Source organism: Neofelis nebulosa, chromosome 4, assembly GCF_028018385.1.
Source record: "Neofelis nebulosa isolate mNeoNeb1 chromosome 4, mNeoNeb1.pri, whole genome shotgun sequence".
In the NCBI taxonomy this organism is placed as follows: Eukaryota; Metazoa; Chordata; class Mammalia; order Carnivora; family Felidae; genus Neofelis; species Neofelis nebulosa.
In genome coordinates, this window is record NC_080785.1 from 53,042,049 (window position 1) to 53,068,778 (window position 26,730).

A 26,730-nucleotide genomic window follows, 5' to 3' on the forward strand; every position below is an offset into this window, starting at 1 on the left:
GTAGGAGGACGCTGGGCTCACTGCGTCCTGCGAATCACTTAGATTCCACCCACACCTGCCTAAATAACCCAGAAAACTGCCAGAAGACTAGCAGAACGGATTCTCCAGAGCCAAGCATAGACGAGAGGCCCACGGAAGAGGGTAGGAAGGGCGGAGAGGCGGTGCACGCTACACGGACTGGCAGGAGGGAGCCGGGGTGGAGGGGCAGCCCACCGGCAAAGCAGAGCCCCCAAGTCTGGCTTGCAAAAGCGGAGGGGCTGGATGGAGTGTGTTCGGATAGCAAGCGGGACTTAACATCTGGAAGGTTATAAGTTAATAGATCTGTTCAGAGAGCAGGAGGGCTAGAGGACAATGGGAGGGAGAGTTGTTGAGCCCTGGACGACAGAGCTCAGCTTGGCAGGGAACAAAGGCGCTCCCCAGCGCCATCTCCCTTGCCCATCCCCCAGCCAAAATCCCAAAGGGAACCAGTTCCTGTCAGGGAACTTGCTTGCACCGTGCAAACACCCAATGCTGTACTTCTGCGGATCCATCCCTCCGGTGGCAGGTCTGACTGCCTCCCGAAGCAGATCACTGAAGGATAAGCGAGCTGAGCCTGCCCCTCCCACCCCTGTGCACCTTGCTGATCCACCCCAGCTAATATGCCAGATCCCCAGCACCACAAGTCTGGCAGTGTGCAAATAGCCCAGATGGGCCACGCCACCCTACAGTGAATCCCGCCCCTAGGAGAGGGGAAGAGAAGGTACACACCAGTCTGACTGCAGCCCGAGCAGTAGGCTGGGGGCAGACATCAGGTCTGACTGCGGCCCCACCCACCAACACAAGTTATTCAAGACAGCACAGGGAAGTGACCTGCAGTTCTGCACCACTCCAGGGACTATCCAAAATGATGAAACAGAAGAATTCCCCTCAAAAAAACCTCCAGGAAATAACGACAGCTAATGAACTGATCAAATATGATTCAAACAATATAACAGAAAGTGAATTTAGAATAATAGTCATAAAATTAATCGCTGGGCTTGAAAACAGTACAAAGGACAGCAGAGAATCTATTGCTACAGAGATCAAAGGACTAAGGAACAGCCAGGAGGAGCTAAAAAATGCTATTAATTAGCTGCAAAATAAAATGGAGACGACCACATCTCGGATTGAAGAGGCAGAGGAGAGAATAGGTGAACTAGAAGATAAAATTATGGAAAAAGAAGCTGAGACAAAGAGAGATAAAAAAAATCCAGGAGTATGAGGGGAAAATTAGAGAACTAAGTGATGCACTAAAGAGAAATAATCTACGCATAATTGGTATTCCAGAGGAAGAAGAGAGAGGGAAAGGTGCTGAAGGTATACTTGAAGAAATAATAGCTGAGAACTTCCCTGATCTGGAGAAGGAAAAAGGCATTGAAATCCAAGAGGCACAGAGAACTCCCTTCAGATGTAAGTAACTTGAATCGATCTTCTGCATGACATATCATAGTGAAACTGGCAAAATACAAGGATAAAGAGAAAATTCTGAAAGCAGCTAGGGATAAACGTGCTCTAACATATTAAGGGAGACCGATAAGACTCGTGACAAATCTCTCTACTGAAATTTGGCAGGCCAGAAAGGAATGGCAGGAAATCTTCAATGTGATGAACAGAAAAAAATATGCAGCCAAGAATCCTCTATCCAACAAATCTGTCATTTAGAATAGAAGGAGAGATAAAGGTCTTCCCAAACAAACAAAAACTGAAGGAATTCATCACCACTAAACCAGCCCTACAAGAGATCCTAAGGGGCATCCTGTGAGACAAAGTACCAGAGACATCGCTACAAGCATGAAACCTACGGACATCACAATGACTCTAAACCCATATCTTTCTATAATAACTCTGAATGTAAATGGACTAAATGCGCCAACCAAAAGACATAGGGTATCAGAATGGATCAAAAAACAAGACCCATCTATTTGCTGTCTACAAGAGACTCATTTTAGACCTGAGGACACTTTCAGATTGAAAGTGAGGGGATGGAGAACTATTTACCATGCTATTGGAAGTCAAGAGAGAGCTGGAGTAGCCATACTTATATCAGACAAACTAGACTTTAAATTAGAGGCTGTAATAAGAGATAAAGAGGGGCATTATATAATAATTACAGAGTCTATCCATCAAGAAGAACTAACAATTATAAATGTCTATGAGCCAAATACAGGAGCCCCCAAATACATAAAACAATTACTCACAAACATAAGCAACCTTATTGACAAGAATGTGGTAATTGCAGGGGACTTTAATACCCCACTTACAACAACGGATAGATCATCTAGACACATGGTCAATAAAGAAACAAGGGCCCTGAATGATACATTGGATCAGATGGACTTGACAGATATATTTAGAACTCTGCATCCTAAAGCAACAGAATATACTTTCTTCTTGAGTGCACGTGGAACATTCTCCAAGATAGATCACATACTGGGTCACAAAACAGCCCTTCATAAGTATACAAGAATTGAGATCATACCATGCATACTTTCGGACCACAATGCGATGAAGCTTGAAATCAACCACAGAAAAAGTCTGGAAAACCTCCAAAAGCATGGAGGTTAAAGAACACCCTACTAAAGAATGAATGGGTCAACCAGGCAATTAAAGAAGAAATTAAAAAATATATGGAAACAAACAAAAATGAAAATACAACAATCCAAACGCTTTGGGATGCAGCAAAGGCAGTCTGGAGAGGAAAATACATTGCAATCCAGGTCTATCTCAAGAAACAAGAAAAATCCCAAATACAAAATCTAACAGCACACCTAAAGGAAATAGAAGCAGAGCAGCCAAGACACCCTAAACCCAGCAGAAGAAGAGAAATAATAAAGATCAGAGCAGAAGTAAACAATATAGAATCTAAAAAAACTGTAGAGCAGATCAACGAAACCAAGAGTTGGTTTTTTGAAAAAATAAACAAAATTGACAAACCTCTAGCCAGGCTTCTCAAAAAGAAAAGGGAGATGACCCAAATAGATAAAATCATGACTGAAAATGGAATTTTTACAACCAATCTCTCAGAAATACAAGCAATTATTAGGGAATACTATGAAAAATTATATGCCAACAAACTGGACAACCTGGAAGAAATGGACAAATTCCTAAACACCCACACACTTCCAAAACTCAAATAGGAGGAAATAGAAAGTTTGAACAGACCCATAACCAGCAAAGAAATTGAATCAGTTATCAAAAATCTCGAACAAATAAGAGTCCAGGACCAGATGGCTTCCCAGGGGAGTTCTACCAGACATTTAAAGCAGAGATAATACCTATCCTTTTCAAGCTATTCCAAAAAATAGAAAGGGAAGGAAAACTTCCAGACTCATTCTATGAAGCCAGTATTACTTTGATTCCTAAACCAGACAGAGACCCAGTAGAAAAAGGGAACTACAGGCCAATATCCCTGATGAATATGGATGCAAAAATTCTCAATAAGATACTAGCAAGTCGAATTCAACAGATTATAAAAAGAATTATTCACCATGATCAAGTGGGATTCATTCCTGGGATGCAGGGCTTGTTCAACATTCGCAAATCAATCAATGTGATACATCACATTAATAAAAGAAAAGATAAGAATCATATGATCCTGTCAATCGATGCAGAAAAAGCATTTGACAAAATTCAGCATCCTTGCTTAATAAAAACCCTCAAGAAAGTCGGGATAGAAGGAACATACTTAAACATCATAAAAGCCATTTATGAAAAGCCCACAGCTAATATCATCCTCAATGGGGAAAAACTGAGAGCTTTCCCCCTGAGATCAGGAACACGACAGGGATGTCCGCTCTCACCGCTGTTGTTTAACATAGTGTTGGAAGTGCTACCATCAGCAATCAGACAACAAAAGGAAATCAAAGGCATCAAAATTGGCAAAGATGAAGTCAAACTTTCACTTTTTGTAGATGACATGATATTATACATGGAAAATCCGATAGACTCCACCAAAAGTCTGCTAGAACTGATACATGAATTCAGCAAAGTCTCAGGATACAAAGTCAATGTACAGAAATCAGTTGCATTCTTATACACTAATGAGGCAACAGAAAGACAAATAAAGAAACTGATCCCATTCACAATTGCACCAAGAAACATCAAATGCCTAAGAATAAATCTAACCAAAGATGTACAAGATCTGTATGCTGAAAACTATAGAAAGCTTATGAAGGAAATTGAAGAAGATATAAAGAAATGGAAAAACATTCCGTGCTCATAGGTTGGAAGAACAAATTTGTTAAAATGTCAATACTACCCAAAGCTATCTACACATTCAATGCAATCCCAATCAAAATTGCACCAGCATTGTTCTCGAAGCTAGAACAAGCAATCCTAAAATTCATATGGAACCACAAAAGGCCCTGAATAGCCAAAGTAATTTTGAAGAAGAAGACCAAAGCAGGAGGCATCACAATCCCAGACTTTAGCCTCTACTACAAAGCTGTCATCATCAAGACAGCATGGTATTGGCACAAAAACAGACACATAGACCAATGGAATAGAATAGAAACCCCAGAATTAGACCCTCAAAAGTATGGCCAACTAATCTTTGACAAAGCAGGAAAGGATATCCAATGGAAAAAAGACAGTCTCTTTAACAAATGGTGCTGGGAGGACTGGACAGAAACATGCAGAAGAATGAAACTAGACCACTTTCTTACACCATTCACAAAAATAAACTCAAAATGGATAAAGGACCTGAATGTGAAACAGGAAACCATCAAAACCCTAGAGGAGAAAGCAGGAAAAGACCTCTCTGACCTCAACTACAGCAATTTCTTACTTGACACATCCCCAAAGGCAAGGGAATTAAAAGCAAAAATGAACTATTGGGACCTCATGAAGATAAAAAGCTTCTGCACAGCAAAGGAAACAATCAACAAAACTAAAAGGCAACCAACGGAATGGGAAAAGATATTTGCAAATGACATATCGGACAAAGGGCTAGTATCCAAAATCGATAAAGAGCTCACCAAACTCCACACCCAAAAAACAAATTAATCCAGTGAAGAAATGGGCAGAAAACATGAATAGACACTTCTCTAAAGAAGACATTCAGATGGCCAACAGGCACACGAAAAGATGCTCAACATCGCTCCTCATCAGGGAAATACAAATCAAAACCACATTCAGATTCCACCTCACGCCAGCCAGAGTGGCCAAAATGAAAAAAATCAGGAGACTATAGATGCTGGCGAGGATGTGGATAAGCGGGAACCCTCTTGCACTGTTGGTGGGAATGCAAACTGGAGCAGATGCTCTGGAAAACAGTGTGGAGGTTCCTCAGAAAATTAAAAATAGACCTACCCTATGACCCAGCAGTAGCACTGCTAGGAATTTACCGAAGGGATACAGAAGTACTGATGCATAGGGGCACTTGTACCCCAATGTTTATAGCAGCACTCTCAACAATAGCCAAATTGTGGAAAAAGCCTAAATATCCATCAACTGATGAATGGATAAAGAAATTGTGGTTTATATACACAATGGAGTACTACATGGCAATGAGAAAGAATGAAATATGGCCTTTTGTAGCAACGTGGACGGAACTAGAGAGTGTTATGCTAAGTGAAATAAGCCATACAGAGAAAGACAGATACCATATGTTTTCACTCTTATGTGGATCCTGAGAAACTTAACAGAAACTCATGGGAGAGGGGAAGGGGAAAAAAAATGAGGTTAGAGTGGGAGAGAGCCAGAGCATAAGAGACTCTTAAAAACTGAGAACAAACTGAGGGTTGATTGGGGGGTGGGAGGGAGGGAAGGGTAGGTGATTAGCATTGAAGAGGGTATCTTTTGGGATGAGCACTGGGTGTTTTATGGAAACCAATTTGACAATAAATTTCATATATTAAAAAAAAGAAAAAAAAGAAAGTAAAAAGAATGGAAGAAAATATTTGCAAATAATGTAGCTGATAAGGGACCTGTATTCAGAATAAAGAACTCTTACATCTCAATAATGCAAAACAAACAAACAAACAAAACTCTATATAATTGAATAGGCAATGAATCTGAACAGACATTTCTCCCAAAAGATATGCAAATGGCCGATAAACAAATTAAAAGATGTTCAACATTGTTAGCCATCTAGAGGAAAAACTAATCAAAACCAAAGACACCACTGTATACTTGTACTACGATGGCTATTATCAAAAGCCAACTCATACCAAATGTTGGTGAGGATATGGAAAAACTGGAACTCTCAGGCACTGCTGGTGGGAATATACCCTTCATACAGTGCTGGTGGTTGGTGTAGTCACTTTGGAAAAGACTGGAAGTTGCTCAAAAGGTTAAGCATAAAGTTACCATATTCCCTAGCAATTCCATTCCTAGCTATACATCCAAGAGATTTTAAAATCATACAGCCATACAAAAATATGTACATTAGTGTTCAGAGCAACATTGTTCATAATAGCCAAAAAGGGGAACCACTGAAATGTCTGTAAACTGATGAAGGGACAAATATAATGTGGCATTTCCAAGCAGCGGAATATTATTCAGCTGTAAAAAGAATGCAGTTCTGATACATGCTACTGCATGGATGGACCTTGAAACATTGTGGTGAAAGAAAGCAGCCAGGCACACACACACAAAAAACACATATTGTATGATTCTATTTATATGAAATGTCCAGAATGGGCAAATCTCTAGAGACAGAAAGTCAATTAATTGTTGCCTAAGGCTGGGGGATTGGAGCTTAAGGGGGAGTGGCCACTAATCTATACAGGGTTGCTGTGTAGGATGATGAAAATGTTCCAAAATTGACTGTGGTAGTGGTTGCACGACTCTATGAAGATATTGAAGACCTTAAAATTATATATTTTTATTTTTATTTTTTATTAAAAATTTTAATGTTTATTATTTATTTTTGAGATAGAGAGAGTGAGCACAAGCAGGGGAGGGGCAGAGAGAGAGAGGAAGACACAGAACCTGAAGCAGGCTCCAGCCTCTGAGTTGTGAGCACTGAGCTCAATGCAAGGCTTGAACCCACAAACTGTGAGATCATGACCTGAGCTGAAGTTGGATGCTTAACCAACTGAGCCATCCAGGAGACCATCAAATTATATATTTTAAATAGATGAATTGTATCTTGATAAAGCTGTTACTTTATCTATATAGGGTATACATATACATATGTATGCTTTACATATACTTTAATTACACAAATTATACATATTTTTATATTAAAAACTGATGCACAGTAAAGTACAGTAAAAAACAGTCCTGAAACAATTGCCATGTGCTTGCTGGATAGTCATATGAATATAAAGACCATACGTCCCAACCCTTTCTGCTTTGGAATGCACAGTTTCGTGAGCGGATTCACAGCTTTCTATGAGAGCTGTAGGTGAAGCCATATGCAACAAAGACCCGTGGCTGCTGTATCCCCAGCAGACCTAGCAATCTTGTGCTAGAGGTGAATCAGACTCAACATTTACCTTGAAGTGTCTTACTTTCCTCCTTTACTCCTTTTATCTGTACCATATTGAAATATGGTACAGATAGCAAGGTTTCCCTTGCTATCCCAAAGTTTATGCTCCTTCACTTTTACAAAAGAACTACATTAGTACCTCCCCCCCACCCTCCACTAACTGAAAGAAATCCCAAGAAGATTTTCGCTTTTACAAAATGGTAATTGTTTCTTCATTTAAACCATTTTGTCTTGTGAAAGGTTTCATAGGAACACTCTGCTTTTGTATGGTGGGGGAAACCTGTATATTAAGTGGCTAAGCTCATCATAAACTTAAAAAAAAAAGAGCAAACAAATAAAAAGCAATGCTGAAGTCTACGATTCTCAGCAGTAAACATAGTTAAATTTTTTGTAAAAGGAGGAATTTGTTCTTTTATTCTGGCTAGTTTTCTTCACAGCCTTTTGGTCAATGTGACACTAAACATTGAGTCATGAACAAATGAAAAATATTATTTAGTCCTAATCCATAATTTAGATCTAGATTAAAAAAAAAAAGATATGTCATAGTTGAACCCTGATTGTTTCTTGTATGGCATCTGCAATAATACTGTCTCATTCATTGTTACAGAAGTATGTGCTGAGCACTGTGCTGGAGTTAAAGATCCACTAAAGAGCCCAATCCCTGCTCTCAGAGAATGTCCAACTAAGTGAGGAAGAAAGACATTTTAGAAGTTACCGTGAAGAGAAATTGCTAGATGCTGTGGGAACCGCCAACCTATAGAAGCAAAAGTATCTTATGTGAGGAAATAACTTTTACGTTGAAAACTGGATGTTGAGTAGTTGGGTGAAGGTATGAAGAGGGTGTTGGGGGTGGTAAAGGTAAGGTATTGTTGGCTGGAGAGAAGTGTTGCAGGCTGGGGAGGAGCATGTGAGATGATTTTACTGGAGGAAAGTCTAAAAGCAGAACATTTTATGTCTAGCTGTGAGGACTGAGGAGAAAGGGTATAAGATGAGACCAATGAATTTGTCAGGCAAGGCTTTAAAGAGTGGGTTGAGAGGTTCAGAGTTTATTGTAGGCCAAATGGGAAACCATTGAAAAGTTTTAAGCAGTGTAGCTGTGATCAGATTTTTAAACAGATCCCTGTGGCTGCTGTGTTAAAAACTTCTCAAATCTGCATATCATGACAAAAATTTTTTTAACTCAATTACACATCTTCACTCCAAAGTTTTCTTAATTTCCAAAACTCAGAGGAAGCTTAAGATCTTTTGTGAGAAATGACAAGTAAAACACCATATTCAAATGATCTTATTCAATCATCGGGTTATTCAGGGACAAAGCATAGAAAGTTTGTTTTCAGCAGTATTTTTCCTCATTCCAAACATTTGAATTTTAAAATCCAATAAAAACACGAACAAAGACACTTCTTAATTTCTAAGACAAATGCCACAAAAGCAAACGAATGGGGTATCAAAGAAATTATTTGAATCCAATGAGTAGGGTGGGCAGTGGATGGCAGTTTGTAGGTGTTGGTATGTGGAAAATCCAAGCCCTTCTCTGCTGGCTTTGAGATAAACTGAGCAGGACTTAATGCCTAAGTCCTAGTGGATGTGTGGCAACACCTCAGAAAATCACCAACTCTAGGCAAATGCAAAATTAGAATAGTGTTAGAAAAAAAGAGAAGATTAATTTCTCTGAGTGGCTTAAAGACATTACTCCTGAATTCCAGTCTTCTAATTAATTCAACAGATACTTACTGAAAAGTCTGGGTTTTTTTTTTTGTTTTGTTTTGTTTTGTTTTGTTTTGTTTTGTTTTGTTTTGTTTTGTAAGGAATGGTACTAAGTGCTGAGGGATATAGGCAATGATGATGAGCAACAGTTGTCTGTAGATATTTCATCAGTTCCACATAAGTCACTTTTTAAAAAAGTTTTTATTTATTTTTTTTTGAGAGAGACAGAGACAGCACGAGTGGGGAGGGGCAGAGAGAGGGAGAGAGAGTCCTAAGCAGGCTTCACACTGTCAGCACAGAGCCCAACTCCGGGCTGGAGCCTACAAACCGTGAGATCACGACCTGAGCCCAAATCAAAAGTCAGATGCCACCCAGCGCCCCATGTCCCTTTTGAAAAAAGTTCAGAGAGAGGGAGGGAGAGAGAGCATGTGAGTGGGGGAGGGGCAGAGAGAGAGAGGGACAGAGGATCTGACGCGGGCTCTGTGGTGACAGCAGAGAGTCAGCTGCGGGGCTCAACCTCAGGGACCACAAAATCATGACCTGAACTTAAGTTGGATGCTTAACCAACTGAGCCACCCAAGCGCTTCCCACATAAGACACTTATTACAGAGAAGTCCCATAGATTATTTGGAGGACTTAAATAGAACATCTCTAATCTTATTCTCCTAAAAAACAAAAAACCAAGACAATATTCTTCATAAGTTATTAATATAACAATTAGTCTATAACTCCTGTAAACCGTGTTCTCAGAAATGAAATTTAGGACATATGGTATAAAAGATATATTCATGGGACAATAGGACAAAATATTTGAAATCACAACCATCCCTGGAAATTTGAGGATGCATTGTCATTTATCTGAATGACTGCATTATTAGCATTACAAAAGTACTCTGTTGTGATTTGCTAAAGACAGAGTGACTCTGAGACACACAACTTTGATCTACACAGCACATGTCTGTCTATCCACCCATCAATCACCTCCTGCATTCAAGAAACGAAGTGACACATGCTACATATGGAAACTGATTTTCACTTTCTATTACAACTTATATTATTAAAAAAATTTTTTTAGTAATCTTTATACCCATTAGTGGGGCTTGAACTCACAACCCTGAGATCAAGAGTCACATGCTCTACCAACTGAGCCAGCCAGGTGTCTCCATGATTTATATTATTCCCATTGCACTGTAGTTTCTTTGGAAGAGTTGGTTAATATTTGTATTTTCTGCCAATTGAATTTTGCTCCTTTCCTTACCCTTTCCTCAAGTCTCAACTACAGTAGAGAACAAAAATAGAAGTTTCAACATAAAAAAAAGATCACAGAATATATGACCTTTAATCAACACTGTAATCATATGCTTCTTTTTAAAATAAGGTTTATAACTGACAAATGTCAATAAATCCAGTAATTTGTGTTTTTTCCTTGTATAAATAAAATTTGAGAAATTCGTTGAAACTGAAGATGATTAAGGTTTGATAAAACTTATTAAATTTCTTTAAAGTAAATGACTAAATCTAGAGTGCTGGGATACCTCAGTAAGTTAAGTGTCCAGCTTCAGCTCAGGTCCTGATCTCATGGTTCGTGGGTCTGAGCCTTATGTCAGGTTCTCACTTCAGATCCTCTGTCCCCCTCTCTCTGTCCCTCCCCTGCTTGCTCTCTCTCTTTCTCCCAAATATAGAGAAACATAAAAAAATTTTTTTAAGTAAATGACTAAATCTTAACATTAACTCAAGATATTCATTGAATTCAAAGCATCCATTTTGATTAAACCTTATTTCAATAATATTGGACCTCAATATATTTCTGACTTACAGACTTCTTTTTTCTTTAAATGGGAATTTTATTTTTTAATTTTTTAATGTTTATTTATTTTTGAGAAGGGAGAGACAGAGTGCAAGTGGGGGAGGGGCAGAGAGAGAGGGAGAGGCAGAATCCGAAGCAGGCTCCAGGCTCTGAGCTGTTGGCACAGAGCCCGACATGGGGCTCAAACTCACGACCATGAGATCATGACCTGAGCCGAAGTCGGACGCTTAACTGAGCCACTCAGGCGCCTCCCCCCCACCCCCCCACCCCATTCCTTGTTTTTAATAGCAAGCATTTAACAGGTGTTTATTAGGTGCCAGGTACAGCTTTACATTCTGAAATACAAAGTTAGAAAGTCACTTTTTGTTTTAAGAAGCTTGCTTTTTAGTGAGGGAAGTAGCATGTTAAAAAAAAAAAAAAAAGAGGGGCGCCTGGGTGGCGCAGTCGGTTAAGCGTCCGACTTCAGCCAGGTCATGATCTCGCGGTCCGTGAGTTCGAGCCCCGCGTCAGGCTCTGGGCTGATGGCTCAGAGCCTGGAGCCTGTTTCTGATTCTGTGTCTCCCTCTCTCTCTGCCCCTCCCCCGTTCATGCTCTGTCTCTCTCTGTCCCAAAAATAAATAAAAAACGTTGGAAAAAAAAAAAAAAAAGCCAGTAAAGATGTGGAAAGTGCTTACATATAATGAAAATAGAGTAGGAATTCTGAAGATAGTATCTTGAGGAAGTAACATTGAGCCGGTACCCTTACTAGAAAAAAAGGAATTTGTGAGGTGAAGGAGGAAAGGGGAAACATCTCAGGTGGAAGAAACAGCATGTGCAAGTGTCCATGAAAAGGCCTGGTGTCTTGGAGAATGTTGGCTTGAGCACAAGGTTCAGAGGGAATGCAAATGGGCTCACAGTAAACAGTACAAGACAGTAAGTGAAAAGTCACAACACCCCACTGAATTCTTCCAGACATTTGCTATGCATATTCAAATGATCTTCCTTCCTCCTTCCCTCCCTCCCTCTCTTCTTTCTTTCTTTCTTTTTTCTTCTTTCTTTTCTTTCTTTCCTCTTTCTTTCTTTCTTTCTTTCTTTCTTTCTTTCTTTCTTTCTTTCTTTCTTTCTTTCTTTTTCTTTCTTTCTTTCTTTCTTTCTTTCTTTCTTTCTTTCTTTCTTTCTTTCTTTCTTTCTTTCTTTCTTTCTTTCTTTCTTTCTTTCTCTTTCTTTCTTTCTTTCTTTTTCTTCTACCTCCCTACCAACTGATCTACCTTCTACCTTCCTACCTACCTATCTACCTACCTACTATCTTCTATCTATCTATCATCTATCTATCTATCTATCTATCTATCTATCTATCTATCTATCATCATCTCTTCACCTGTCTTTCTCTTCAAGTCGTATCTCACTATACATAGTTATTCTGCAACTTACCTTTTCTTAGTACATCTTGAATACAATACAAATCAGCAGATGAAGATTAGGATGCTTGCAGTTCTTTGCTATTGCAAATGATGCTGCTCAAACACCCTTATGCATCTATTTGCATAGATGTAAGGGAATACATCTATAGGATAATTGATGGTCATAGAGCATGGCAAAGATTTGGCTGATATTGCCAAATGTCTTTTAAGTTATAGGAGAATGTTGTTTCCTAATCCTTCACCAATACTCACACAGTATTATGTTGATCACAGTAGTACTTAACTTATTTTTATGAAATTTCTTATATAAGCAATTATAGTTTTGAAGAAAAAATTAGAAAATGAAAATAAAAAATTAGAAAAGAATTATCACCCTAAATCTCATTGCCCAGGGACATCTTTCATTACCATTTGGTCTGTAGCCTTTATACTCTTCACTGTGTCCTGGTTGGACCATAACTAAGCTCTAGACATAGCTGATAGGTGAAACAGAGAGATTTCTCCTTACTCCAAATTTCTGATATTCAGCTCTATTGAGATAAGGGGGCTAGGGAGACTGCTAGGGAAAGAATTCAAAGGGTTTCTACAATGGCATTCAGATATATCCTGTGTGGTAGACAAAAAAAAAAAAAAAAAAAAAAAAAAAGAAAAGAAAAGGAAAGAAAAGAAAAGAAAAGAAAAAAGAAAAAGGTAATCTAAAGCCAAATCAAAATGAGTGACTGAAGTTTCCCTGAGAAAGAGTCACTTGATGGCAGAAGAAAGAAATGTCTAGACCCCACTGTAGATTCTAAATATTAGAGTCCACTCCTTTTGGGGACATAATGGTAGCTGTTAGTTGAAACTTTTCTGACCCAGCCACTGTGTGGTGGGAAGGTTTCCCAGGGACAGAATGGCTATGTGTGCCAACAAAGAAAGCAGTCTTACTAAACTCTGACATCTTTGCCCAGGCCACCCAACACATAACACATAGGGGAGAACTCTTCTTTCTTATTTCACAATACTGTCCAGCAAAAGAGATACTGTAATGTTGAATGCATCATACCTTCATATATTCAACAGGGACGTGTGACCCAGAGCAGATGGTGACATTTACAGATCTTTAGCACAGTTGCCAGCAACCATGGGGGGACCTCAACATGGCAGAGGCTAGTAATGGTGGCAAAAGCAAGTGATAAACTGTACCCAGCCATGTCACCCTATTCAATATACTTGAAAAATCCTCGGGTGTCAGTAGGAGAGGAGGTTCTGTTTTTCAGAATCTGTAACTATGTGGATACAGGGGTACTTAGTGCTAATGAAAACTTTTTAATGGTTTCTCATTGCCATAGAATAAAATCCAAATTCCTTGATGGTTTTCAAGAATTTTTATGATCAGGACCCTTCTTATATTGCCAAATGTTTGCTTACTGTTCTGTGAATGAGCCCCTGGCCTTTGTGTCAATAGACCTCTCTTTCTGCAACACAGCTACTGCACTCCACCTGCATAACTCTTCTCATTCCTTGCAATTCAGTTTACATATTTTCTGCTACAGACTTTTCTGATCATCCAAGACGAGGTTCATTGTCTTCCCCCTATACTATAGTTACCTTGTTCATATTCCCATTTTGTAACACTTAAGTTTTATTGTACTACACAGCACCATTGTCTGGCTCCATCACAATGCTAGAAGATTCTTGAAGGCAGTATCCACATCTTATTGATTATTGTATCCCCATTGTCTCCTACGGTTTCCATCACATAGTGCACACTCACTATATATTTGCTGAATAGATAATGAATGAATTAGTCTCCTTATCAAACAAGGTGGAGAACAACAAGAAGTACAAATTTGTAGGAAAAGATCATGTGCCTAATTGTGGGCCTCTTCAATTTAAATATCTGTAGATATCTGAGAGGCTATGTCCAGTTGTGAACATTGAAAGAGTCTGAGGGGAAAGTAAGACTGAAGATATAAATTTAGAATCATTAAACTCCATTATTTTTCTTTCTCCCCTTTCCTATTTGTTATTTTTTTTTCTAAAATTCAGTGACATTTTTCTGACTTTAAAGATAGAAAATTTTGGAAATGCAGAAAAGCATATACAGAACAAATTACTAACAATATCATTCTTCCACCTTCCCCAGCTGTTAACATATGTGGATATTTCCTTCTGGTTTTCTTAACCACCCCCCTCTCTCAACACAACTTGATCATGTATTTATGTACTCCTTTTTAAATTCATCATTATATCATAAGCCATTTTCCTTGCTTCCAAATATTCTTCAAATATCTGACTTTTAGTAGCCTTAAAGTGTTTTATGTCATCAGTAATTATTTTAATCATCCTTATTATTGGGTACTCAGGCTGTTTCATTCTTTCACATTAAGTATGATATATATCTCTGGGTGGTCCATAGATGTCCTTTGTCAGGTTGTAGAGGTTCCCTTCTACTTCTAATTTGCAGAGAGTTTTTATCAGAAATGAGTATTGGATTTTGTCCATATGTTTGTTCTACATATTTTGAGATAATTTAAAAATATTTAAGTTTGTTAATATGGTGAATTACACTTATTTTTTTAAAAATGTTAAGCCAACCTAGCATACCTGGGATAAGCCCCATTGGGTCATGACCTATTATCCTTTTTTTAATACTGTTGAATTTAATTTACTAAACTTTTGCTTCTATGTTCATGAGGGATATTGTCCTATAGCTTTATTTTCTTGTACTGTATTTGGTTTTGGTATTAATGCAATGTTTTATGGAAGAGTTTCTGTAGAATTAGTATTATTTCTTCCTTAAATGTTTGGTAAATATCACCAGGGAAGCCATCTGTGCTTAAAGTTTTCTTTATGGGAATTTTTTTTGTTTTTGTTTTTGTTTTTTAATTTTTAAAAATATTTATATATTTTTGAAAGAGAGAGACAGAGCTCAAGCAGGGGACGGGCAGAGAGAGAGGGAGACACAGAATCTGAAGCAGGCTCCAGGCTCTGAGCTGTCAGCACAGAGCAGTGGGACCAGAACCCACAGAGCCGAAGTCAGATGCTTAACTAACTGAGCCACCCAGGTGTCCCATGTGGGAATGTTTTTAAACTACAATTTCAGTTTCTTTTACAGATACAGAGCAATTCAGTTCATCTATTTCTTCCTGAGTAAGCTTTGATAGTTTGTGTCTATCAAGGAATTTGTCTATTTAAACTAAGTTATTGAATTTGTTGGTATAAAATTGTTCATTATTTTCTCCTATTATTCTTAGTATTTGTAGAATTTGTAGAGTAATGCCACCCTTCTCATTCTGGATATGAGAAATTTGTAACTTCTGTGTTTTTTCTGATCAACCTGGCTAGGGATTAATCAGTTATTGATCTCAAATAACTAGCTTTTAGTTTTATTGTTTTTTCACTATTATTTTTCCACTTTTTATTTCATTAATTTCTGCTTTGATATTTATTATTTCCTTTCTTTTACTTGCTTTGGGTTACATTTGCACTTTTTCTTGTTGCTTGAGGTTGAAGCTAAGGTCACTGACATGAGACATTTCTTTTCTAGATACAGGTATAAACTTTCCCTAAACATTACTACCAATCGTCAACTTCTGCTTTAGTGGCATCTCACAAATTCTGGAAGGTTGTATTTTCATTTTCATTCAGTTGAAAATACTTATGTAGTTTCCTTTTGATTTCTTATTTGGCCCAATGAATTCTTTAGAAGTTAGTTATCTAGTTTCCATGTACTGTATTTGGAGATTTTCCAGGGATGTATTGTTGTTTTCTAATTTAATTCCCTTGTGGCCAGAGAATGAAGTATGACTTGAGCTCTTCTGAACTTAAGATTTTTTTTATGGTCTAGAAAATGGTCTAATTTGGAAGGTTTGGGAATCAAATTTGGAAAAATTTGTTTTTGTATTTGTTTTTGTTACATGAAGTATTTTCTAAATGTCAGTTAGCTCAAGTTGGTTGACAGTATTGTTCAAATCTTCTGTATTCTTACTGATTTTCTTTAACTTACCACAGGCTAAATTCAAGTGATATTATGACCCTTCAGACAGAGAGTGAGAAACAATATTATTGTTCTATTTTTTCCCTTCCAACCTTTGTGTTATTGTTGTCATACATTTTACCTGTACAGATGGGATAAAACCATGCTGCATTGTTACCATTTTTGTTTAAACAGCCTATATCTTTTTTTATTTTAAAATTTTTTTCAACGTTTATTTATTTTTGGGACAGAGAGAGACAGAGCATGAACGGGGGAGGGACAGAGAGAGAGGGAGACACAGAATCGGAAACAGGCTCCAGGCTCTGAGCCATCAGCCCAGAGCCTGACGCGGGGCTCGAACTCACGGACCGTGAGATCGTGACCTGGCTGAAGTCGGACGCTTAACCGACTGCGCCACCCAGGCGCCCCTAAACAGCCTATATCTTTTAAAGACATTTAAATATTGAAAACAGTCCCTTACATTTATCCACACAGTTCCCATTTTGGATTTCCTCATTCTATTGTGTTCCAGTTTGATATTACTTTTTGTCTGAGGACTTTCATAACTTTTATTGTAGTTAATTACTGCTGCCACCGATTAATTCTTTTTGCTTTTGTGTCTTTTGCATGTCTAGAACAGCCTTTCATTTGCTTTCATTTTTGAAAGATATTTTCCCTGGGTATAGAGTTCTAGGTTAACAATATTTTTCTTTCAGTATTTTGAAGGTGTCCTACTCCCTTCCACTAGGATTTTTTCCCAGTGACCTGTCTGCTGTCATACTAAATTTTTTTCTTCTGCATGTGACATATATTCTTTCTCTGGCTGATATTAAACATTTTTTTCTTTATCACTAGTTTTGGACAACTTTATTATGATATGCCACATTGTAACTTTATATTTCTTGTGTTGGGGGTTAGTTGGTGTTCTTAGATCTGTAGGTTTATAGTCATCAAGTTTGAAAAAAAATTTAATGATTGTTCCAACAAATATTTTCCTGCCTCTCCCTCCTCCTTAAGGGACTCCAGTCTCAGGTATATTTGGCCCCTTGAAGTTGTCCCTTAGTTCTCTGGTGTTCTGTTTATTTTTCTGATTCTTTTTTCTCTCTGTATATTTGAGATAGTTTCTATTGCTGTATCTTCAAATTCATTAATATTTTTCTTCTGCGATGTCTAATTTGCCATTAGGTCTCATCCAGTGTATTTTTAGTCCTACCTATTGTAGTTTTCATCTTCAAGTTTGATGTGAGTCTTTTATCCATGTCTTCTATGTCTCTAACTTTTTAAATATATGGAGTATATTTATACAATAACTGCTGTATTGCCTTTAGTTGCTAATTCTAACACTATTTTTTTTATTAAAAATTTTTTAAATGTTTACTTATTTTTGACAGAGAGAGAGAGACAGAGCATGAGTGGGGGAGGGGCAGGGAGAGAGAGACACACACACAGAATCCAAAGCAGGCTCCAGGCTCTGAGCTGTCCACACAGAGCCCGATGTGGGGCTCGAACTCACGGACTGCAACATAATGCCCTGAGCCGAAGTCGGATGCTCAACCGACTGAGCCACCCAGGAGCTCTGCTAATTCTAACACTATTAATCACCGGTGTGATTGATTTATTTCCTTGTTATGTCTTATTTTCTTTTTAAGTTTATTTTATTTTGTTTTATTTTATTTTATTTTATTTTATTTTATTTTATTTTATTTTATTTTATTTTTTGAGAGAGAGAGGGAGTGCAAGTTCGGGAGGGACAGAGAGAGTGGGAGAGAGAGAATCCCAAGCAGACTCCATGCTGTCACAGCAGAGCCCAATGAGGGGCTCAATCCCATGAACTGTGAGATCATGACCTGAGCCAAAATCAAGAGTTGGATGCTTAACTGACTGAGCCACCCTTATTTTCTTTCTTTTTCATGAGCCTGTTTGATTTTTCTTTGGATTCCAGTCATTGTGAATCTTACCTTGCTGGGTGCTGAATACTTTTTTTTTTTTTTTTGTCACCTGGGCTGTGTTCGGGGATGCAGATAAATTATTTGGAAACAGCTCGATCTGTTTGGGTCTACGCTTTTAGGATTTGTTAGGTGGTATCAGTGTTCATTCAAGGACCAATTTCCTGCGAGTGAGGTAAGGTTCTTTTGAGTATTCCACCATGAATCCACCTGTGAATCATGAGATTTTTCAGTCTGGCTGGTAGGACAGGCCCTGAGTGAGTGCCAGGCAGTGTCTACTTCAATCCTCCTGGGGGTTCTTTCCCTGGACTCTGGTGCTTTCCTCACATGCATGTACTGATCAGTTCTCAGTCAAAGATTGAACAGGGACCTCCCCGTCTGCAGATTTCTGGGGTTCTATGTGCAGTTTTTTCCTTCTCAATCTTCTATCCTGCAAATTTTAGATGCCTTGGTCTCCCTGGACTCTCTGCTCCATCTTTTCAACTCAGGGAGCCCCCTGGTCTCTGCCTGAGTCCCCTTCCTGTGCCACAGCCTGGAAAGTGTCTCAAGGCAGAGGCTGGGCAATCCATGTAGCTCACCTCCTTTTTTCCCCCATCTTTCAGGAATCAATTTCCTTATTGACTGATGTCTGGTGTCTTGCAAATCACTATTTCTTACAGTTTGTTTAGTTGTCAGTTGTTTCAGTGTGAGGACAAATCTGGTCATTGTTAATCCATTTGGTTGGAAGCAGAAGTCACGTCCACGCTGAAATTTTACCCTATTCAGTTCCTAGTCAGGTTGAAACCCCCATCCCAATATTTGTTAATGACTTTAATTTCTCCTATGAATTGTCTGTTATTGTTGTTTATTTTTATTAGAAATGTAATATTGTTCCTTAACAGTTTGTTAGAGCACATTATGTATTGTTTCTTGGCCCACATTATTCAGTCTAGACAGTGAGACAACAACTTGCTATTAGAAATTTATTTTGCTGTGAAAGCCTCACATGAAGGGTTATATAAATCCGTGTTTGGTTCTTATTCTTTTCTTGGCCCTAATTCATTTGAAAGGTACAATCCACTCTCATTGGTAAGAGTGGCTCCAGCAGTAATTCTCCAGAGAGGAAAGCCACCCTCTTACCTGCCCCTGCTCAGAAGGTGTACCGGTTTCTCCGCAGGGGCTCGAGGAAGTGCATAGCTTGACTCCCCTGAGGGGGTTTTGATAAACCTGATTAAGGTGGTTGCCTCCTCCCTGTTAAGATACACTGATATAAACACTAATTATTAGAGTCATGATTCCTTATTAGAACCCAGGAAGGTAGCAGTGCAGGTGCCTAAGCTATTTGCAGTGTCTCTAAAAGCCTAATGCATTTTTAGTGTTTTTAAAGGTCTAAAGGCATTTATAGATGAAAAAGCTGACAGATAAATGTGAACATCAATTCTTTGCTTTTACCTGGAATTATATCAACTAGAGTGGTAAACTGACTACCTCATGCTAATCAGAGGTACAGATGCGCAGGTATATATGCATTTTACAGCTGTTTAGTAGAAAGTAGGGAATGCACTCGTTGTATTTAACAAGGGCCATTTGTTTGATATTGTTTAATAGATAGTACCTTTCAAAACATGCAATCCCTGAAGGAAAATAATAAATAAATGTGTTCTTGTTGGTGACAAAGCTGGAAACTACTGTACCAGCCACATCTTTGGATTTCTTAAGCACAGAATTGCACGGGAGTTACATTCTCCAAGCATCCAACCTTTGAGAAGCAAACCAAATTTGGTGGAGAGAGAATCAAGGACAACCCCTTTCTTGTAAAGACCGGAAGTGGTTGTTTTCTGTTATTTCTTAGATTCTCTTTTTCTTGCTTGCAAAGTCATGTCACACACAACCTGAGTTTCATTCCTTCCCCAGACCCTGGGTTCTAAATCTCCTTGCCAGAAAGAATCTCCACAGCATCGCACTGCTGTGCTTTTCAAGAGCATCTCACAAGCAGAGTGAAGCTTCTCCCATTTCTTAAATATCTCGGTTGCATAAAGTGGTTAAGCTCTTTCAGTTCTGGGGAACACATGTTTTGTATTAAATTTTTGTGTGTGTGGTAAGATACATAATGTGAAATTGACCATTGTAACCATTTTAAAGTATACAATTCAGTGCCATTAAGTACATTCACAATGTTGTGCAACCATCAACACTATCTAATTCCAGAACATTTTTATCATCCCAGATGGAAACCTTGTGTGCTACAGTTTTGAAGTTAAAAGATGCATACGTGGTCTTTAGAGAGGTTTTTAGAGAGTCTCTGTAATTCTTCCCCCTTAAGGAGGAAGGGGGTTTTTTATCTTTTCTTCTTCTTCTTTTTTCTTTTTTGCTATTTTCAGCCACAGTGTTCAGAGGCATCCCATCTGAAAACATATCTTGTCTTTCTCAAAATTTGAAATCAATCTGATGAAATAATTCTAATGAAATTAATGGGTTACGATTTAAAGTATTAAAATACTAATATAAACACCAAGTTGAATACAGTCCAATAATACTTCGTACACACTCATGCTCTGTTTTCTTTTCTATTGATAGAATGCCATTTTGAATACTTGTGTAACCTCTTAAAAATCAAATAGCTGAGTGGTGCTGTTGGAAGCGCTGTCTGTAAAGCACTTCTGGTCACGTTTTCCCTCTCTCAGGGAATGGAGCTGCTCACTAGACCAAGACAGGAACCTGAGTGATGGCCTCCACCCACTTAGCCTTATTCATTGGACACAGATATTTACTGAGTGTTTTACTATTGGCATCAGCCAATGCTCATCAATACAGTGAAGAGCCAGACACATTAAGAGCCTGTCCTTTCCCCCAATTCTTTCCCCTCATTTACAGCCAATTTCCAAGTTACTCTGAGCACTCAAGACTCAAATCCACACTTTCTTTCTACCTCTTCAGTTCCAGACAAACCTTTTAACTATCTTCCTGCTATCATTCATTTATTTTAAAAAATTTTTAATGTTTATTTGTTTATTTATTTGAGAGAGACAGAGACAGAATGAGAGTGGGTTAGGGGCAGAGAGAGAGGAAGACACAGAATCTGAAGCAGGCTCCAGGCTCCGAGCTGTCAGCACAGAGACCGATGTGGGGCTCGAACCAACAAGCTGGGAGATCATGACCTGAGCCGAAGTCGGACGCTCAACTGGCTGAGCCACCCAGGTGCCCCTCATTCATTTATTTAATATACAGTTCTTCCTCAACTTATGATAGGGTTACATCCTGATAAATCCATCATAAATTGAAATTATCATAAGTCAAAATTACATCTAATACATCTAATGTACTGACCATCATAACTTAGCCTAGCTTACCTTAAACATGCTCAGAACACTTACATTAGGCTACAGTTGAACAAAGTTATCTAATACAAAGTCTATTTTATAACAAGGTATTGAACATCTCATGTAACCTATTTAATATTGATTGTACTGAAAGGGGAAAACAGTATGGTTGTATGCAAATAGAATGGCTGTGTGTCCATCATCTATCCTTGTGACCATGTGAGCTCTGACTCACTGCTGCTGCTCAGAATTACAAGAGGGTATTCTACCACTTGCTCCCAAAAGATCAAAATCTAGATTTTGAAATGTGTTGTCTACTGAATGTGTATGCTTTTGCATTTTTGTGAAGTAGAAAAATCCTAAGTCAAACCATCATCAGTTGGGGACTCTTTTTTCCCCAAAGTTTATTTATTTATTTTGAGAGAGAGCATATGTGAGTGGGGGAGAGGGAGGGCAGAGAGAGAGGGAGAGAGAGAGAATGCCAAGCAGGCTCTGTGCTGTCAGCAATGCAGCCTGATGTGGGGCTCAATCACATGAAACATGAGATCATGACCTGAGCTGAAGTCAAGAGTTGGACCCTGGATGCTTAACTGACTGAGCCACCCAGGAACCACTAGTTGGGGGCTTTCTGTATAATGATTCAGTGATACACTGAGCCAGTATTGTACTAGATCATGGGGAACCATGACTAGCAAGAGAGGTGGGAAGGAGAAGTTGAGTCTAGTGGGAAATGTTGGCATTCTATAAGCATCTTCAATAAAGTAAAATGAGAAGAGAGGTACAAGGTGTAATGAAGATGTCCAGTGTGGTGAGAGGCTTAACTTATTCAAAAAGATAAAGCACCACATCCCTGAGAAAATGAAGGTTAGGCTGAAATATGGATGAAAGTCATAAATTAGCCAGAGACAAATGAGTCCCATGTTCTATGCAGAAAAAACAGTCCCTTTGAAGTTCCAGAACAAGTGGGAACAAAAGCTTGGTCCCTTGGAAGAACTGGAAGAAAACCCACCATGACTGGAACTGAAAGACCAAAGGAAGAAAAGATGGGGTGAAACTGGGTGGGAACTTTGGACCTAATTGAGCAAGGACTTGTGAAACCTATTATGAATTTTGGATTTTTTTATAAGGACAATGGGCTACCAAAACAATGTTTCAGTGGAGAGTGATCTGATGATATGCATTTTTAGTTGGCTGGTGAGAATGGATGGAGAGGAGAATGGAGGTGGTGACTTGAATGTGGTGATAGGATGAGAAGATGGAGGAAAGGTTGGATTTCATTCCATCCCCAGACCATGTTCTGAACCGTAGTTAGGGTGAGTTTTCCAAGTTACCAGCATATCCTACTGCTGCCCTGCTTAAAACTGTTCCATGATTCCTCATTACTTTTATTTTTTTTTCAATCTTTATTCACTTTTGAGAGACAGAGAGACAGAGCATGAGCAGGGGAGGGGCAGAGAGAGAGGGAGACACAGAATCCAAAGCAGGCTCCAGGCTCCGAGCTGTCAGCACAGAGCCCGATGCGGGGCTCGAACCCACAAACTGTGAGATGGTGACCTGAGCCGAAGTTGGATGTTCAACCGACTGAGCCACCCAGGCGCCCAGATTCCTCGTTACTTTTAGATGAACCATAAGCTTCTTGAAATTTTAGGCTTTTCCTAGGCTATTATCAACTTACCTCTCCAGAAGCCTTTTCACTTTCTATTGTCTACAGTAAGCTTATTGAATTGCCTTGCTGTTCACTGAATGTTCCTTACGCTCTCTTGTACCAGATTCTCTCTTTCTTGGAGTGCTCTTGCACCCAAATCTGTGCTTAAGGTCTTGGCTTATTCATAACCTCTCTTCTGTGACTCTTCAAGACTGGGCAGGGGTCCTTCTTATATGTTCCCATAGTGTCCTGTCCTTACTCTATAGTAGCACTTTGTCGATGTTCTTATATCTTTCCCAATATAGTGTAAGCTCTCAAGGCCAAGGATTTGTCCACATTTGAATCACCAGCACAGAACACAAGACTTGAATGTCATGCAAGATCAATATGGAAGGGATGTGTGAATAACTGAATGAATGACAGCACTCTCAAAGACCTGTTGTCATAATTAAACATGAGATCTTAGAACATTTCAGTAAGAGGGCTCTACCAATTTTCAAGGACCCCCAAACTCAGGATATATTGGAGGACATACTTAATTAACATCGGTTCTCAGGCAAATAAACTGCAGATATCTGTAACTCCAACATTGTTCTGTAGAGTGCTGATCTCCACAGTGATTTGGAATATATAGCATAAATATTCGGACCTCAGATCAAATGAGCAATTTTTTTAAGGCTAGTAAAAATTTAAAGTTTTAAATAAGCATCCCCTTTATTAAAGCAAAGAAAGATTATTTAAATCTGTAGTAGTCAAACATGTTTTACTGCTGACAGATTCCAGAAAGTTTTCTGTTAATGGGGAGTTAAAACAAACGGGAGAGTCACATTTTATCATCTAAAAACAATTAAGTAGGGGGAATCAGGGCAAAGAAATTGTAATTGGCCTAGCTATAGTTTTGGGAACGTCTGTAAGTGCTTAAGATTCTTTTATTATTTTTTTTAATGTTAACTTATTTTTGAGGGGCAGAGAGACAGGGAGACACAGAATCCAAAGCAGCTCCAGGCTCTGAGCTGTCAGCACAGAGCCTGATGCGGGGCTCGAATTCACAAACCGTGAGATCATGACTTGAGCAGAAGTTAGGTGCTTACCCAGCTGAGCCACCCAGGTGCCCCTGCCTTCGGGTTCTTAATGGTTTGCAACAATTTTGGTTTTTATATTTCCTTCAAAATAATATCTGGATCCTTTTATGCAAAATGTAGATATTGAATTAGTGTCATTTAGATGGACTTTGAGTAATATTCTATCAATACCCTAGAAGCTCCCCTCCTAATTCTAGAAGTTTCCATGGCAAGGGTTATGCCTAGTGCTAGGCATAATGCAGAAAAATGCAGAAGGTCAGGAGCCTTGTGCATTTTTTGACTCTTCCTTTTTCACATTTTTGACTCTTCTTTTTTCACAACCCACATTTAATCCATCAGGAACTCTGTTGGCTCTAACTTCAAAGTATATCCATGGGGCACCTGGGTGGCTCAGTCGGTTGAGCGCCCGACTTCGGCTCAGGTCATGATCTCACTGTCCATGAGTTTGAGCCCTGTGCCGGGCTGTGTGCTGACAGCTCAGAGCCAGGAGCCTGCTTCGGATTCTGTGTCTCCTCTCTCTGCCCCTTCCCTGCTCATGCTCTGTCTCTTTCTGTCTCTCAAAAAATGAATAAACATTAAAAAAAATTTAAAGTATATCTAGAGGACCATATACCACTTCTCAGAGCCTTTACCAGCCCCATGTGGGTCCAAGCCATCACCATCTCTCACTTGGATTATTGAAATTGCTTCCTAACTGTTTTCTCTACATCCACTGTTACTACTCATTCCCTCACACTCTATTCTCAGCACAGTGCTAAGAACAAGCCTTTACAAAGACAAGTCAGACCATTTTACTCTTCTGCCCCAAACCTCCAATTGCTTTCCATCTCACTCAGAGCAAAAGCTAGAGACCCAAAGATGGTGCAAGTAGCCAGCCTCCCAGATGGCTGTCATTGATTCTCACATTCTGATTTTCTAGCTTTTGTAATGTTTTTTGCATGCAGAATCAGTGTGTTACTAGCAAATTTAGGGCTTAAGAGTCACCGCAGTTTTCTCAGTCTTGTAGTGCGTTCTCTGAGGGAAGCCAATGAATGTGCAGAACCCTCCAGCAGCTCCCTGGAGAGAGCACATGGAGAGGAACTGAGTGCTCTAGGCAACCGTCAATACCAACTTGCTAGGTGTGTGCTAGCCATCCTAAAAGTGGATCTCCCAGCCCTCATCAAGTCTTTAAATGACTGCGGGCCCTGCTGACATCTGACAGAACCTCAGGAGGAACTCCAAGCCACAGCTGAGCCACTCCCAAATTCCTCATACATAGAAACTGGTGGGGGGACATAGGTAGTTATTGTCTTTAAGTAGTTATTGGCTTTAAGCCAGCAATTTTTTTGGATGATTTGTTACACAGCAAAAGATAGCTAACACACTTTTCTCCTGGTGTGAACTTCTGTACCTTTCTAGTCTCACTTGCAACTTCTCTTTCCCTGTCTCACTCATTCAGCTTCACCATACAAGCATGCTCCACATTGGAATATTTCTTTGTACTTACTTCCTTCTTCCTTGACTGTGTTATTCCCTTAGGTGTCCCCATAACTTGTGACCCCATTTCTTTCAGGTTTCTGCTTAAATGGCCACTGCCTTGCATAGTTTTTCTTCTCTTCTCCTTTTTGTCCACCTCAATTTTTTCATTATACTTACCACCACCTGACATACTACATATTTATTTATTTATGTACATGTTTTCTGACTCCTAGAAGGTAAACTCCATGAGGAGAGGAACTTTTTACATCTTATTCTATACTGAGTCCCCAATACCTATATATTGCTTGTTACTTAGAGGCACTTAATGAATATTTGTTGGAAATATTGAATGCAGGCAAGAATAAAGGGATGAATGGAGGAAATATTATCATTTCAGAAGAGCTGTAGAAAATTCTTATGGATAACAAGGATTTTTTTGTTCTATTCCAATCCTACCCCTATGGCTAAGGTATACTGACGTCACATGCCAATTTCTCTCAGTTATATATTTATGTCAATAAATACTGGGGGGCTCAGTCGGTTAAGTGTCTGACTCTTGGTTTTAGGTCAGGTCATGATGTCACAGTTTGTGAAATCGAGCCCTACAGCAGGTTCCACACTCACAGCTCTGAGGCTGTTTGGGATTCTCTCTCTCCCCCTCTCTCTGCCCTTCCCCCTCTCTCAAAATAATAAATAAACTTAAAAAAAAAAGAAATACTAGTTTACTATAATAATTGTAAAAATATTGTAAAAATTGTCATCCTCAAAGTGTTACTTGCAAAAAATGTTCTGTGGCTAAATAACACTTGGAAACACCATGAATTGTACCTTCCTCTAAAGGATTCACAGTGTGCGCTGGCATATAAAACGTATCTAGAAGTCCTGCAACAAAGAAACTTATTTATTACTTTTTTTCTCAGTGTTTCCCATATTTACTTGCCTAAAGAATGCTTTCTTCTTAATATGGAACTGGAG

At 38.9% G+C, this 26,730-nt stretch overlaps 1 protein-coding gene across 1 annotated transcript in view; it reads left to right on the forward strand.

Annotated features, from left to right (window-relative positions):
• The window catches only part of LOC131508547 (proline-rich protein 2-like), a 71,534-nt gene that overhangs the window by 43,873 nt on the left and 931 nt on the right, over positions 1–26,730 (forward strand). Inside the window, exon 5 of the mRNA XM_058723553.1 lies at positions 8,061–8,230. The gene's annotated coding sequence lies outside the window, so the exon portion shown is untranslated. The remainder of the gene's footprint in view (positions 1–8,060; positions 8,231–26,730) is intronic.